Source organism: Anabrus simplex, chromosome 1, assembly GCF_040414725.1.
Source record: "Anabrus simplex isolate iqAnaSimp1 chromosome 1, ASM4041472v1, whole genome shotgun sequence".
NCBI classification, from domain to species: Eukaryota; Metazoa; Arthropoda; class Insecta; order Orthoptera; family Tettigoniidae; genus Anabrus; species Anabrus simplex.
The window spans coordinates 492,007,495-492,025,340 of record NC_090265.1 but is presented as its reverse complement, the minus strand read 5'-3'; the positions used below and the strand labels follow the sequence as shown (position 1 = coordinate 492,025,340).

Here is a 17,846-nt window from a genome sequence, read left to right as displayed (position 1 = left end):
TCCGATGAGGGTGAATGGAGTCTGCCGTGTATGAGAACCTGCGTGTTTTTGTTATGGAGGATGGTGTTGTGTGTGGTATGTGAACTGTACGAATATTGGTGACAGCACGAACAACCAGCCACAAACTGCACGGAATTAATCGTTTTACGAATTAAATGCCACTATCCAGCCGGTATTCGAACGCGAAGACCAGCCGCTGACCATTCGGCCATGGGACCATGCTTGTTTCTGGTCAAATCTAATGTAACGTGGAATATCTATTATTTTATCACTATATTTACGTTCTTTAACATCCATTTAATATGGTACTTCTGACGTGAAATAATAGGCCTTATAATAACCAAATTTCACTTTATTTTAAAAACATGTTTATTATTATAGGGGATTAAAAAACGAATAGCTCACATTTATAACTAAAATCGTATTGGACAAAGTATTTGAGAGAAATCATTTAAAATGTAAGAAATATAAAATTATAATCTCCGTTATCATTCGCCTCCTGAAATTTTTTATTAGTACCAAGGGTAGTATCCTTTTTATGTACGTTTTTTCATTAAGCCTGAAATTAACGTTATACTGTATTTGTAAATAGACCTTCGTGTGAACTATTATTTCTGTCATGCACAAATCAAATGATTTATAATTTAAGTTCAAACTACTCTTTCGCTCAGTTTAAATAGTGTGTTTTTTACTTTCAGACTCGTTTTACGTGATGTTGTAACAGATCAAAATGCAACAGGACTTATTTTCGACTTTCGTTTGCCTAATTAGGAAGTGGGGCAATTCGAAGTTTACACACTACAAAAGATATTGATTGATTAACAGAGGTAAATTATTTCTTTAAACAGTAGCATTTACTAGTCTTATAGAGTCCGGCACCTTGGCTGAAAGGTCACCGTACAGGCCTTCAGTTCTGAGGGCACCTCGTTGGATTTCCGGCCACATTGGGGATTTTAACCGCGTGTAGTTATTTCATCTGATTCAGGGACTGGGTGTTTGTGTTTGTCTCACATCTTCATCCACACACAACACATCACATTATATGTATATCATCACAGAAACACAATAGGGAATACATCCCTCCCCACATAGGGTTGGCGTCAGGAAAGGCATGCAGCCATAAAATTGGGCTGAATCCATAGACAGTGTCAACCCCAGATAACTGGGAAAAGGCTAGGGAGTCTTATATTACAGTGAAACATAAAGTTTTACTTTGATATGGCTATTTCTAACCTGGTGCAGCCCTTGCAAGGCAGGCCGTCCGTTGAGAGTAGACGGCATCTGCCATATATAGGAAATTGCGTGTTATTGTTGTGGAGGATAGTGTTGTGTGTGGTATGTGAGTTCCAAGGATTTTGGGATACTACAAAACACACTCTCCGCGCCAAGGCAATTAAGCGCTACGCTGACCATTCCGCCAAGGAGCCGGACAACACGAAGTATACGTATGAGGTTGTAAACACTTCATCTGATCGAGTGATAGGAACGTGAAAGATGGCTGGTTGGTATCTCAAGTCCCGGGTCGCGGATCATCAAGTGCACACGATGCGCTCACGCCCTAAGAACATTACGGAGGACAGCCTGTTCCGTTCAGGAAGTGTCGTGTTGCCATGTTAGACTATCTCAAAGACATTTAATTCATTCTGAGATGTATTGTTCGCTATATTCGAGAAAGGGATGTGGCTGCCGTCTTCCTGTTGGACACTTCATCAGGAGTAGGTACGTATTTCTCTACCAACACCTTTCTAGAAAGCGATTAACAGGAGTGGCCTGGTAAGTTTCTCTCTAAGATTCTGTGACTCCCACATGTGGATATCACCTAGCAGATTTTGCTGACCATGTCATTTCGACGCACTACTCTGCCCTTATATGAAGCTTTAAAGAAGAAAAGCAAGCTTGTAGTTTCACGTGACTGTTGATATAAATATTATAGACACGGGACCTCCAATTGTACGTGGAATCCGAACCACAGGGATGTGCCTTTTATTTCAAAAATCCCACGCGACTGCCTTAGTGACAAGTCAGTGACAGCTATCGCTCAAGTTTGATGGCAACATGACTTTGTAGTGAAGTTTATGGCGATGTTGTTCTAAACTTTCTTGAACACACTTTTTAAGGCACAATTGATTTGTATCGCTAATAATAATAATAATAATAATAATAATAATAATAATAATAATAATAATAATAATAATAAAACTCACGGACACAAGAAGGCAGGCCCATAGTGAAAGGATGAGGAGGTTTTGGGAAGATAAGAACAAGAAGATGAAGAATACCAGTGCTATTTAATGGTTCCACGTGCTCCTTAAGGGGCTAAACGAATGTATATAATAATAATAATATGCGTTTATTCTCCTTTAGTTGCTATAAATTTTGTTTGTTTGCTATTTGCTTTACGTCGCACCGACACAGTTAGGTCTTATGGCGAGGATGGGATAGAAAAGGCCTAGGAATGGGAAGGAAGCGCCCTTGGCCTTAATTAAGGTACAGCCCCAGCATTTGCCTGGTGTTAAAATGGGAAACCACGGAAAACTAACTTCAGGGCTGCCGACAGTGGGGTTCGAACCCATTATCTCCCGGATGCAAGCTCACAGCTGCGCGCCCCTAACCGCACGGCCAACTCACCCGGTGCTATAAATTTTAAGAGATACCATAGATGGAGCAATTCTAGCGAGTCCTCCTTCCGGCGAGGGATAATACTATCCTTACAGAAAATACTGGAAGGACCCCAAATTGGTGAGTGGTTTCCTGGCTCAGTTCGATGGTATTTGAAGGTGCTTGAATAGTTCAGTCTCGTGTCAGTAGGTTCACTGAAACGTATAGAAACCGTCTGAGCTGGCCTTCTGACCCCAACTTGGCAGATTCGTTCCTGGCTCAGTCCGGTGGTAATTGAAAGTGTTCAAATACGTCAGCCTCGTGTCGGTAGATTTACTGGCGCGTAAAAGAACTCCTTCGGAACACATTTCCGCCGCCTCAGCGTCTCCGAAACCGTAAAAGTAGTTAGCGGGAAATGAAATGAAGATTATTATTATTATTATTGTTTGGGCCGATGACCTTCGATGTTAGGCCCCTTAAAACAACAAGCATCAAGCACAAGCATCAAATATTTTTATAATAATTTCGTGTGGGTATTTCTAGTCGAGTGCAGCCCTTGTAAGGCAGACCCTCCGATGAGGGTGGGCAGCATCTGCCATGTGTAGGTAACTGCGTGTTATTGTGATGGAGGATAGTGTTACTATCAAATATTATTATTATTATTATTATTATTATTATTATTATTATTATTATTATTATTATTATTATTATTGAAACAGCTTTGTCCAGTCCGTCCAACCGTTCTACTGGACCGATTTACGCCATTTTTGTTTTATTCTCTCCGGAATTACCTGCCACTGAAACATCAGGCATTGTTAGGTCGTTAAGTTCGGTCAACTTTGAGTAATCCTGAAATCAAGTCATTAAATGATCACTTCAGTAATTGCAGGCGAAGGCTTACCCTAGCCCGCAATACATTCTTTACCTAGCGGGTTGCACACAGTTAAGGGGCAATATCTTTACGTAAAGATATCGGAGAATCTAAACGATTAGAAAGGACGGTGAATAGGCAAACCTGCAATTTCAACCAAACTTGGTACACATATACAAACTTAATATTATCCGAAGAGAAATACAGTGGGAGTGAGACCCTAGGGGTGGAGTGGGGGTGGAGAGACATATAACAATAATCGAAAACGACCTGTATTAGTGTTGAATCCATAGTTTTTAGGGTTGCTGAAATGAATAAATCCACGTTCGACTACTGTCGGTATGGGGAGTGAGAAGGGATGAAAAAGAAAATGTCCAAAATGACCGAGATTATGTATGTATGTATGTATGTATGTATGTATGTATGTATGTATGTATGAATAATGTATGTATGTATGTATGTATGAATAATGTATGTATGTATGTATGTATGTATGTATGTATGTATGTATGTATGTATGTATGTATGTATGTATGTATGTATGTATGTATGTATGTATGTATGTATGTATGTATGTATGTATGTATGTATGTATGTATGTATGTATGTATGTATGTATGTATGTATGTATGTATGTATGTATGTATGTATGTATGTATGTATGTATGTATGTATGTATGTATGTATGTATGTATGTATGTATGTATGTATGTATGTATGTATGTATGTATGTATGTATGTATGTATGTATGTATGTATGTATGTATGTATGTATGTATGTATGTTCTAGCATAGTTGTCAACGAAACTTGATACACATATGACTTACTATCCGGAGCAAAATACTGTAGGAGTAAGACACCCTTAGCACCCCCGTGGTTAGTGATTTGGGAGGGAGTAACATGTAAACATCATTGACAAAGACCAACATTAGTGTATAATCCATAGTTTTTGGGGTCGCTGAGATGAAATGTGACACTCTGGATGCCGTTTAAGTTCAATTTCAGCCTTCGTCGGCATGCGGGTCATAAAGGGTTTGAAAAAAAATCCAAAATGACTGAAATCAGTACTGTATTCACAGTTTTGGAGTTCTCCAAGCTGATTGGTGACAGTCCCAGTGACAGTTGGAATCGTGTACATCATATCTATAACGCGACGTGTAAATACAGTAATCACATTTTTTATTTGTTATTATTTGAAAGGATCAGTTACTTCCCAGACAACCTTGGCTGTCATAAGGACCAAATTCCACACGAATCAAAATAATCTAAAACTTTAAATTAAAAAAAAAACACCGTCGGCAGCTCTGAAGGCGGATTTCCATGTTCGTAAATTATCAGTTAACACCACAGTAAAGAAATCTACACAAAATCACTTCACACATAACTAACAGGTAATACAAGTCCTAAAAGTAAACGTTCAAAAATGTACCCGGGCAGCGCGTGGAGCAGTTTTATATCATGACACATCTGACCGCAGCATGAGTCGTCTCGTTATTATTATGTGCGGTTCATTGACTAAATTGTTAACGTGCTGGCCTTTGGTCCAAGGGGTCCCGGGTTCGGTTCCCGGTCCGGTCGGGAATTTTAATTTTCATTAGGTAATTCCTGTGGCTCGGGGACTGGGTATGTGTGTCGTCTTCAGAATTATACTTCAACGCTCCAACGGCGTCAACTCGAAAGACCTGCATCAGGCCTCTCCGGAGGCCACACGCCATTATTATTATTATTATTATTATTATTATTAGATACTAGAAATGGCGACTTTGTTCTAAACTAAGCTCTTTAAGACATGATTGATACAAACGATACAAAGAGAGAAAACAACTCCGCACAATAGACCAGACATAACATTAACAGATAAAAAGAATCAACACACATATCTCATTGACATCGCTATTCCGAATGCTCATAGTATGAAACAGAAATACAAGAAGAGGTCGATAAATGTCCTCTGGCTATGGAAGTAGCAAGGATCTAGAAACAAGACAGAGTGACAATTCTTCCTTTTCTCCTTTCTCCCACTGGACTCACACCAAAGTCATTTCCAGAAAATTTAATGAAACTACAGCTCCCTATCTTCACTCACAATGTGGCACAAAAGGCTGCAATTTTGAAGATCTGCAACATCGTCAAAACATTCCTGAATGTTCAGTACGAACCATAACTTGAAAAGGCTGCAACCTCTACAACGAAGACAATAATGAAGGCGTATATTGTAAGGTTGTATACACTGCCGAGAAAGAAAAGAAACGCAACATCTCAAAATATTTGAGAAACTGTGATAAAATATAAATTTTAACATTCCTCGTATATAAAACTTTTTACTATTTACTGGACCTTAGGAAATGTTATCAAAGATTGTTGTATGGAATGAACTCAACAATAGGCAATAAGAGCGAACAATAGACCATCCCAAATGTATCGTGATCTGCAGGTGAAAGTTACCGCTTATCACAAGAATGCACATCTTTGTTTCCATACCTTCATTGTTACCTCCAAGTGTGATGGAGGGAATTCTCTGACCTTCTAATCGGTATTAGACAGCTACTTACAGCAGAGCGCGACTGGGTGAAGATGCCGCTGAGCTCAGAAGATGTCGCTAGGGCATTAGCGTTAGTAGAGGATGGGCGCAGCTTGCTTTACTGGCTGCGATGTTACACTGCGCTCCATCAACCATTTCACGTACCATTCAGAGGTATCGGGAAGTGGGTTCATACACTCGCAGGCCAGGATCTGGTAGGAGAAGGTCAACTTCTGCAAGGGATGACCAGTTCTTGCGCCTTCAAATTCTGTGTGACCGGCATAGTACTGCGGTTCAAGCCAGAAATAGGCTTGCACAGGTGCGAGGTGTGCATTTCAGTGAGTGGACAGTAAGGAGTAGGTTACGTCATGCTCAACTGTACTCCAGAAGACCTGCTAATGGCCCAGATTTTACGCGTCAGCATTGACAGAATCGCTTGCGTTTCGCAAGAGATCATCTGGATTGGGTTGATGAATAGTGGGGGACAGTTCTCTTCACGGATGAATCTTGGTTTAGCCTCAGATCCCCAGATGGACGAGAAAGGGTGTGGAGGAGACGTGGAGAAAGGTATTCCCAATGCAACTTTTCTTCACGGATGCCTTTCAATGGCGGTTCTGTAATGGTGTGGGGAGGCATCTCCTTGGCCGCTCGAACAGAACTCATCTTCGTAGAAAGCGGGTCACTTACGGCCCGTCGCTACATTGAAGAAATCCTCGAAGAACATGTTGTTCCTTTTGCACCTTTCACTGGTGACGATTTCGTGCCAATGCAGAACAATGCGCGCCCTCATGTTGCAAGATGTGTCCTTCAGTATCTCGAGGAAGTAGGGATCCAACTGATGCAATGGCCTGCACGCAGTCCGGATCACAACCCTATCCCTTTCCATCCCCCCCCCCCCCATTTGTATCCCCCGACCCAGAGTCTGAAGCTCCAGGACGCTGCCCCTTGAGGCGGTAGAGGTGGGATCCCTCACTGAGTCCGAGGAAAAAGCCAACCCTGGAGGATAAGCAGATTAAGAAAGAAAGAAAGAAAGTAATGTTAAGCTATAGTATTGTAAGCCGTCGTGTTAAGCACTGGGAATGGTTAAGTTGTGTGTGAAACTATATATGATGATATTGGATTTAGAATGTTAAACTTGAAGTATTTCTTGTCGTATTTTCTTTCCATGGAATTGCTTGCTGTACTCTAGTTGCTGTAGTGGTGTTGTTGGGTAGTTAGCAGTGGCGGCTGGTGCAGAAAATCAGTTGTGTGCTATAACACATCACCCCACCAAAAAATATTTTTTTTAGAAACATACCGGTATATGGTTTTCAAGAGGCTCTCCACTGAGTTTTCCACACTGAACATACACGCAAACAACCCCAACACATATACACATTCCTCATTTAAAAACCTATAAAACTATAGAATTAAACACACAATAACACCTGCAATGGCAAAATATTCACGAACTCAAACACTTGGCGTGAGCGAGCAATAACAGAACTTCCCAATGTATTGAAATAAAACCAGCAACGGCGTAATGCAAAATTGGATGTTATGTTTTTATCGTGACATTTACAAACTAGACATTTTTAATTAAAGAAAATCACAATATCATGTCCTCATTTTGACAACATGAAAAGTGCAATTTTTATAGATCATCGATTTACAAATGTGGCTATGGACTAGGCAACTTGGTAGTATTCTATCCTCTTTGGTATTAAAAGACCTAGCGGGAACAGCTCTACAGTATTTTGTTTTCCCGTTTGCTTTCAGCGATCCCCTCCTAATTACTACCGCCAAGTCAAGAAGGTGCCGCCTGCCACGTTCTCATATCGGTCGTAATGCAAGTGCTGCCTCTCTGTGGTCGAACGAAGAATCGCTGTGAAGTGATGTCTTAGCTGTTGTTTCCCCAGCCTATCAGAAAAGTTGGGCACGCATGCGCAAAAGGCAGAGTTCCTGGTTTCTGGCTAAAAGCTTAGAGAAATTCTCGCTGAGTTGTGATCGCACAGCCCAGCACAGCCACCTGCCGTGGAGGAGAGTTGAATAATTTCCTATTCTTTGGCTGACGTCTTTTTCAATGCACTGTATTTGATTGTAGATAATATTTTTAAAGTAATTCATTTTTCAAATAGACAATGTGCTGCAGCACTTCAGCACATAAGGTACGGCCGCCCCTGGTAGTTAGGTTTTAACTTTATTATCACTTGCAATGTTTAGCTACTACTGAGCTCAACCTATAGTATTGTAAGCCTTAATGTTAAGCACCGGATATACTTAAGAATGTTAAAATAGTAATATTTATCGTAATACTTTATTTCCATGGAACTGCTTGTTGTACTTTTGTTGTTGTATTTTTGTTTTGTTGTTGTTGTTGTTGTTGTTGGTGGTGGTGGTGTTATTGTTGGGTAATTATGTTTTAACTTTACCTTATTATCACACTACTGTAAGTGACCATTACCACCGGGATATTTCCTATTTGCGATGTATGTGATAATAATAATAATAATAATAATAATAATAATAATAATAATAATAATAATAATAATAATTAAATGACGTATGGCTTTTAGTGCCGGGAGTGTCCGAGGACAAGTTCGGCTCGCCAGATGCAGGTCTTTCGATTTCAGACCCGTAGGCGACCTGCGCGTCGTGATGAGGATGAAATGATTATGAAGACGACACACAGCCAGCCCCCGTGCCAGCGAAATTAACCAATGATGGTTAGAATTCCTGACCCTGCCGGGAATCGAACCCGGGAACCCTGTGACCAAATGCCAGCACGCTAACCATTTAGCCATGGAGCCGGACATAATAATGAGTGAAACTAAGTGGAAGAAAATAGCTTCGAGAACAATGATGCATGGCTACTGTACTGTACAAGCTGTGCTGGAGTGGGATTGAAACTACCGGAGGGAGTAATCCTTCATAAAGACGTATACAGCTGCAGTCTTGTAGAATGTTTCATTGAGAGAATACCGGTAATCAAGCCACTGCTGATTGGAATGGGCAGAAGCTGCGCATACTACAGGTACTGTACATGTACCTCAGGTGGGTTACCCAAGTGAAGAACAAGTTTACGTCGTAGATGAATTGGAAGATTAGATGGACTGTAAGAACGTAATTGTATTGGGAGACTTCGATGCCCAGGTAGGAAGATATCGAACTGGATGCGAGACAGTACTATGGCCTCACAGTTTTGGAAATCAGAATATAGAAGACGACTTTATTGTGTTCTATGTTAGAAATAACTTGGTGATCAAAAGGTTACTTTTTAAAGAGGGATTCACACAACATGACACGACACAGCTGGTATGGAACCACTGATGTAAAGGTTACTCCTAATGAAGATATAGATGGTCATCGCCGCTTACTAGTTGTTGATATTCAGGCGAAGAAATGAAGGAAAACACCTGCAATTTCAATTTACTGTACTATGAAGACTGAAAACATCTGATTTTTCCCGGAGATATAGTGTTAGTATAGGCTGGAATGGTCCTTTTTGAATTCGTTCTATCCATTTCAGTCTAATCACTGGCAATCTACTGACAGGATCATCAGAGAATAGGTTTTATAGAGCTGGTAAATAGATCAGTAACTGGTTCCACTTGAATTACTCACTCGATTAATTTAGTCATTTTCCCCTGTGGGTGGGAGCGGTAGAATACATCCATGGTATCCCCTGCCTGTCGTAAAGGGCAACTAAACGGGGGCCCGGAGGGAGTTGTGGCCATGAGCTCCCTAGCTGAGTCAGGCACTGTTTCCACTTGCTTGTGCCAGGATGTTCACTGCCGTCTTTCCTAACTGACTTCACAATTTCTGGTCACATCAGACTATGGCAGTAGCAGGTTTGTGAGGCTATGGCGTGTTTTATTGTCACGCTCTTAGTGAACCTTCCTTTTCTTTCGCCGATATCTCCAGTCGTCCCTTTTCTTTTCGGATTAAAATTAAGAGGGGATAGTTGTTTTGTTACATTTCCCCTTAAGAAAATAATCATTGCTCCACCACCACCACCATCACCACATTAGGAATTATACTCCAAACACAACAGCGTCTGGAAGTACCAAATGGCTACGGTATCCTTCTTGTACAATTTCGAGCAAATACGTCATTAAGAACTGAGTTTTTATTTATATTATTTACTCAACTTATCTAGAATCAAACCCTTGCCAGTCGACAAGCAACCACTCTAAAATAGCACGTTTAGTTCTGTCACCAACATTGGCAACGCCATACCTTCAGTAATAATGTAACATAATACAATAAGCAGCCCAACTCAGAAATATTGTTTTATAAAATGTATAATAAACTGCCAAGCGTCAATGACAACTTCGCGAAGGTAAGCGGGATCTTCTTGACAGAAGCTACAAAATTTTAAGTGGGAAACTTCCAATAAGAAATAAGAGATGAAAAACACATCGATTTTTCATCTCCCTCAAATCATCAATACAATAATGTCTTATAATATGTAAAACCCCAACAGCAAAGAAAAATAAGGGCAGGGAGCCGACGGGATCATCATTTTACCTATTGCGTATAACCAAATTTATAATGAATGACGGGATGAAGAGTGATAAAGTCCCTGTTTTAAATCAAATTCTGTAGCAAATAAATAACTCAAATTTACTTCGAGTGAACCCCACAATTATCAAGGTACTGCAGAATGACAAACTACAGAGTCATGACGGACAGTAACTTATGTTACGTGAGCAGCTTAAGTACACTCACGGTGAGTACACTGCCCTTTGTGAAAGCTACATCAGCGAATACCAGCGATGTTCGGTCAGTGTTCGCTGCTCGTGTGTATTCAAAGAAAGATATTCTAAACAAACCCTCCACAGATGAATCAATTTAAATACACTCTTTAGTCTACGACCCAACAATGTGGCTCAGGCAAAGGAATGGGTAGCACAGCAACTTTTGGAAATTATCCCAAGCGACAAAGGTGATCCCATATTTTCTTGTTGAAGAGGGAAGGAGGGCTGGTATATCCTTTATTAGGTAGGCTGTATTAAACTTATTGTCATCTATTTATTTATTTATTTATTTATTTATTTATTTATTTATTTATTTATTTATTTCACAACTTTATAGGTGGTAATGAAATGTCGTATGGCTTTTAGTGCCGGGATATCTCAAGACGGGTTTCGCTCGCCAAGTGCAGGTCTTTCTATTTGACACCCGTAGGTGATCTGCGCGTCGTGATGAGGGTGAAATGATGATGAAGACCCCCATGCCATTGGAATTATTAAGGTTAAAATCCCCGACTCGGCCGGGAATCGAACCCGGGACTCTCTGAACCGAAGGTCAGTACGCTGACCGTTCAGCCGACGAGTCGGACAGCATGAATAGGTACTAACATAGTTAGGGATGTATGGAATCTGGTTATGACAGCTTGGGAAAAGTTTAAGGGAGCATATTGTGTAGGAATGAACAAAGGATTGTGTTTCTGTAAGGACTTGAAGGACTTGCAGAAGGCAGAAGTATTCAGTCAGCAGTATGTAAATATATTTGAATATAAAGATAAGTCCAGGTAGAGGAGGTGATTCTACCCCCCTCGCACGTAAGCCTATACTCTAAGGATACAACTTTACTCTTACTCCCCTGTTAATACTGAAGGTAGTGATTTTTTGGTTCTTTTCTAACTGTTGGGTTCGATTCAGTGTCGCTGACCATACAGTTTAGGGATCTTACTTGCCGATATGACATCTTACAGGTACTGTTAATCTGGCACGTTGGCACTAAACAGTCGTGGTTTATTTCGTAACTAACCGACGTACCCGTGCTTCGCTACGGGATTCTCAGAAAGACTGACTTGGTGGTTTTCCTAACTGAATTCAACATAGGTCATTACAAAAACGTCAGTAGGAATGTAGCGATTGAAAGCAATGTTTTCATTTAAAATACTCGATCAAATGAAAAACCGCACACTTTCTCACTTTCAACGAACAGTACTACGGTGCCGATCTAAGAGTCCAAAGTTCCAGAGCTGGAATAACCAGGTCGCAGACTGCCGTGAACACTCCTCTGTCATTATTCCGTTAAATATGCACACTATCATTCCAATCAGTGCCTCAGAATAGGGAGTGAATAGCTCGAATACTATGATGAACCAGTGTGTAACGTACCAGATATATCATAAAATGTATGAACCAGAGGAATGGCATGCAAAAGAAGAAAGTTATCTTACTCCCTAGCTACTTCCCGCCAATATACAGGAAGGCTGTTACAGTCGGTACGACCAGGCGAGTTGCCCGTGTGGTTAGGGGCACGCAGCTGTGAGCTTGCATCCGGGAGATAGTGGATTCGAACCCCAATGCCGGCAACACTGAAGATGGTATTCTGTGGTTTCCCATTTTCACACCAGTCCACCAGGCTGTACTTTAAGCCAAGGCCGTTTCCTTCACACCACTATTCATTTCCTATCCCATCGTCGCCATAAGACCTACCTGTGTCGGTGCGACGTCAAGATAATTGCAAAATTATTTATATCGTAGACTGTAGTTCCTTATTCTCAGAATTTACATACCGATTTTCGCTAAATTCTGTTTAACCATTTTCTCGTGACTTGGCGCTGATATGTACTTAGTAACAAACACCCAAATTCATGAATATCTCTGATTAACTTATATGCGGTACGATAACAATGTATAAGACATAAGTGATCGGAAATTTAATAACTTCTTACATTACTACTACTAACTTATGACATAAGTTATGTTAATATGTAGCATTTATCGATACGACCACTAATAACATAAATAACTTATTTGATAATTACATTTCAGGCCTTCCCCATAACTACCATTTCACTCAACGTGAATAAAATAATTTGTAGCCTAGATTGCAGTGGTTCATCACCCGACATTACATACCGATTTTCATTAAATTCCCTTCAGCCGTTTTCTATTGATGCGTGTACAGACAGACCGACAGATAGACAGAAATTACGGAAAGGTGAAAACGCATTTCCTTGTTACTGTGGACATGACAGATACAGAAATATCATTCATTTCAAATTCTCAGCAATGCAGAGGCAAAACACTTATTTTATATATAGATTACATTTCAGTCCTTCCCCTAAACTACCATTTCACTCAGTGCGAATAACATTATTGATAGCCTAGATTATAGGGAGCTATTCCCCGACTTTGCATACCAATTTTCGTGAAGATACGACCACAAATAAAATAAATATTTGACAATTAAATTTTAGGCCTTCCCCTAAACTACAATTTCTCCCAGCGTGTATAGCCTATATTGTAGCGAATTATTTCCCATCTTTGTCTAGTGATTTTAATTAAGACACGACCACTAATAACATAAATATTTGAGAATAAAATTTCAGGCCTTCCCCTAAACTACCATTTCACTCAGCGTGATTAAAATAATTTATAGCCTAGATTGTAGCGGTCCATCACCCGACTTCACATTCCGATTTTCATTAAATTCTCTTCAGCCGTTTTCTCGTGATGCGTGTACATACAGACAGACAGACAGACAGACAGACAGACAGACAGACAGACAGACAGACAGACAGACATAAATTACGGAAAAGTAAAAAAATGCATTTTCTTGTTACTGTGGACATGACCGATACAGAAATACCATTCTTTTCAAATTCTGAGCAATGTACAGACAAAACTCTTATTTTATATATATAGATTACATTTCAGCCCTTCCCCTAAACTACCATTTCACTCAGTGCGAATAACATTATTCATAGCCTAGATTATAGGGACCTACTCCCCGACTTTGCATACCAATTTTCGTGAAGATACGACCACAAATAAAATAAATATTTGACAATTAAATTTTAGGCCTTCCCCTAAACTACAATTTCTCCCAGCGTGTATAGCCTATATTGTAGCGAATTATTTCCCATCTTTGTCTAGTGATTTTAATTAAGACACGACCACTAATAACATAAATATTTGAGAATAAAATTTCAGGCCTTCCCCTAAACTACCATTTCACTCAGCGTGATTAAAATAATTTGTAGCCTAGATTGTAGCGGTCCATCACCCGACTTTACATTCCGATTTTCATTAAATTCTCTTCAGCCGTTTTCTCGTGATGCGTGTACATACATACAGACAGACAGACAGACAGACAGACAGACAGACAGACAGACAGACAGACAGACAGACAGACAGAAATTACGGAAAAGTAAAAAATGCATCTTCTTGTTACTGTGGATGTGACCGATACAGAAATACCATTCTTTTCAAATTCTGAGCAATGTACAGACAAAACTCTTATTTTATATATATAGATTACATTTCAGCCCTTCCCCTAAACTACCATTTCACTCAGTGCGAATAACATTATTCATAGCCTAGATTATAGGGACCTACTCCCCGACTTTGCATACCAATTTTCGTGAAGATACGACCACAAATAAAATAAATATTTGACAATTAAATTTTAGGCCTTCCCCTAAACTACAGTTTCTCTCAGCGTGTATAGCCTATATTGTAGCGAATTATTTCCCATCTTTGTCTAGTGATTTTCATTAAGACACGACCACTAATAACATAAATATTTGAGAATAAAATTTCAGGCCTTCCCTAAACTACCATTTCACTCAGCGTGATTAAAATAATTTATAGGCTAGATTGTAGCGGTCCATCGCTGACTTTACATTCCGATTTTCATTAAATTCTCTTCAGCCGTTTTCTCGTGATGCGTGTACATACATACATACATACAGACAGACAGACAGACAGACAGACAGACAGACAGACAGACAGACAGAAATTACGGAAAAGTAAAAAATGCATTTTCTTGTTACTGTGGATATGACCGATACAGAAATACCATTCTTTTCAAATTCTGAGCAATGTACAGACAAAACTCTTATTTTATATATATAGATTGCATTTCAGCCCTTCCCCTAAACTACCATTTCACTCAGTGCGAATAACATTATTCATAGCCTAGATTATAGGGACCTACTCCCCGACTTTGCATACCAATTTTCGTGAAGATACGACCACAAATAAAATAAATATTTGACAATTAAATTTTAGGCCTTCCCCTAAACTACAATTTCTCCCAGCGTGTATAGCCTATATTGTAGCGAATTATTTCCCATCTTTGTCTAGTGATTTTAATTAAGACACGACCACTAATAACATAAATATTTGAGAATAAAATTTCAGGCCTTCCCCTAAACTACCATTTCACTCAGCGTGATTAAAATAATTTATAGCCTAGATTGTAGCGGTCCATCACCCGACTTTACATTCCGATTTTCATTAAATTCTCTTCAGCCGTTTTCTCGTGATGCGTGTACATACAGACAGACAGACAGACAGACAGACAGACAGACAGACAGACAGACAGAAATTACGGAAAAGTAAAAAATGCATCTTCTTGTTACTGTGGATGTGACCGATACAGAAATACCATTCTTTTCAAATTCTGAGCAATGTACAGACAAAACTCTTATTTTATATATATAGATTACATTTCAGCCCTTCCCCTAAACTACCATTTCACTCAGTGCGAATAACATTATTCATAGCCTAGATTATAGGGACCTACTCCCCGACTTTGCATACCAATTTTCGTGAAGATACGACCACAAATAAAATAAATATTTGACAATTAAATTTTAGGCCTTCCCCTAAACTACAGTTTCTCTCAGCGTGTATAGCCTATATTGTAGCGAATTATTTCCCATCTTTGTCTAGTGATTTTCATTAAGACACGACCACTAATAACATAAATATTTGAGAATAAAATTTCAGGCCTTCCCTAAACTACCATTTCACTCAGCGTGATTAAAATAATTTATAGGCTAGATTGTAGCGGTCCATCGCCGACTTTACATTCCGATTTTCATTAAATTCTCTTCAGCCGTTTTCTCGTGATACGTGTACAGACAGACAGACAGACAGACAGACAGACAGACAGACAGACAGAAATTACGGAAAAGTAAAAAATGCATTTTCTTGTTACTGTGGATATGACCGATACAGAAATACCATTCTTTTCAAATTCTGAGCAATGTACAGACAAAACTCTTATTTTATATATACAGTTAAACCTGCTTTATACGTAACTCTGTTCTACGTAATTCGTATTTGTACGTAATTTCCTTTAGGTCCCGGCAAAATATAATTTAAAATCGTGTTAATTAAATCTTATTTATACGTAATCCGTTTATACGTAATTCGCTGTTATACGTATTAAGTGCCAGTGGAGTATAACTGAGTTTTGCGTAATTGTAATAAGAATGTGCTTTTTAAAAATAAACTACTGTATTTACGAAGTTTCCTCTTTGTCGGCGTAGGCGGAAATAAAGCGATCGGGTATCGGTGCTGAAACAGAGTTTTGCCGAGTGACATTGTTGACCCTTACTTACTGGCGGCTTAACAAAGACGAGCCCCCTTCGCTCCTCCTCTACCTTCGTCGTTTTTAACACGCCGCCAAAGATTAAGGTTCATTGTAAGCAAAATGGGCGGTTTCGGTGCGTAAACAAAAGAAAATACAGTAAATTTGTTTGAATATGAGAATTTCTTTCGTGGGAACAACGGAGAATAAAATGTCCACGATGCCGGTATCTGGTGTTTACTGTTGAACAGTAGTTTTGTCATTCAGTTGCTTTTGATTAGCCATGGAGAACAGAAAAGGGAAAAGTTATACGAGAAGTGGACGCTAATCCACACAAAACAAAAACTGAAATCGCTCAGACTTAGGCATTGCTTATACCACGCTGTGTACAGTCATCAGTAAAAGAAACGCTATTTTGGATGAGTTCTTAAAACTGTGTTCAAAATCAGCAAAGCGCAGCCGTCAGCAAGAAGGATGGTACGTAGATTTGGAGAAAGCACTTTTCACATGGTTCCAGTAAAAGCGGGCTGCAGCTCTACCAATTAGTGCAGACATGCTGAAGGCAAAGGCAATAGATTTAGCTAAAATGATGACTATCACTGCTGCTTTCAAGGCTTCATCGGGGTGGTTGCAATCGTCATGGAATTACAGGGAGAACAATTTGTGGTGACTCAAAATCTGCAGACGACGTCACGGTGCAACACTGGAAAGAGGAGGTTCTGCCGAGTATCGTAAACGATTATCAGCCTCCAAACATCTACAACTGTGATGAGACAGGCCTATTCTACAATCTCCTTCCTAATAAGACATTAGCTGAAAAGGGTGACTCATGCCACGGAGGGAAGAAAAGTAAAATTCGTGTAACAGTACTTCTCGCCACCAATGCAGGTGGATCTTACAAACTTCCTCCACTTGTGATAAGAAAATCGAAGAGTCCGAGGTGTTTTAAGGGTGCGAAAACAAAACCTAAGGAAGTTGAATCCAATGGAACAGTGGTTGAAAACTGGACATTAAAATGGAAAAGAAACAGAAGAAGATCCTTCATCTTATTGATCGATGTGCAGTACATCCACCTCACATCGTTCTGGAGAATGTCCGAATGGAATGTTTCCCTCCTAACTGTACCAATGTTCTACAACCGCTTGATTTGGGCATCATTGCAAATTTCAAAGTGCATTATAGAAAAATGCTGTTTCAACATTTAATAACACTGAGTGATGCAGGAAATGAACCTCTCTCCATTAATTTGCTACAAGCCATGAACTTTATTTCGGCTGCCTGGAAGCAGGTGTCATCTTTTACAATCAGCAACTGTTCCTGCAAAACTGGTGTCTTACGAGAAGAGGCTGCCTCTAATTATGATTATGGGGACGAAGTTTTGTCTGGTAATGAGCTAACGCTACCTGTGGGTGTATAAAAAATAGAATTCGATACTTTTGTGCATTTCGATGACAATCTGGCTGTATGTGGAGAACTACCGGATGAAGAGATTATTGCTGATGTATGCCAACAACGCGGCGGTGATGGACCAG

General features: G+C 39.7%; 1 protein-coding gene across 1 annotated transcript in view; it reads left to right on the top strand.

Annotated features, from left to right (window-relative positions):
• Positions 1–17,846, top strand: part of ACC (acetyl-CoA carboxylase) — a 391,497-nt gene that overhangs the window by 48,272 nt on the left and 325,379 nt on the right. The window lies entirely within an intron of this gene.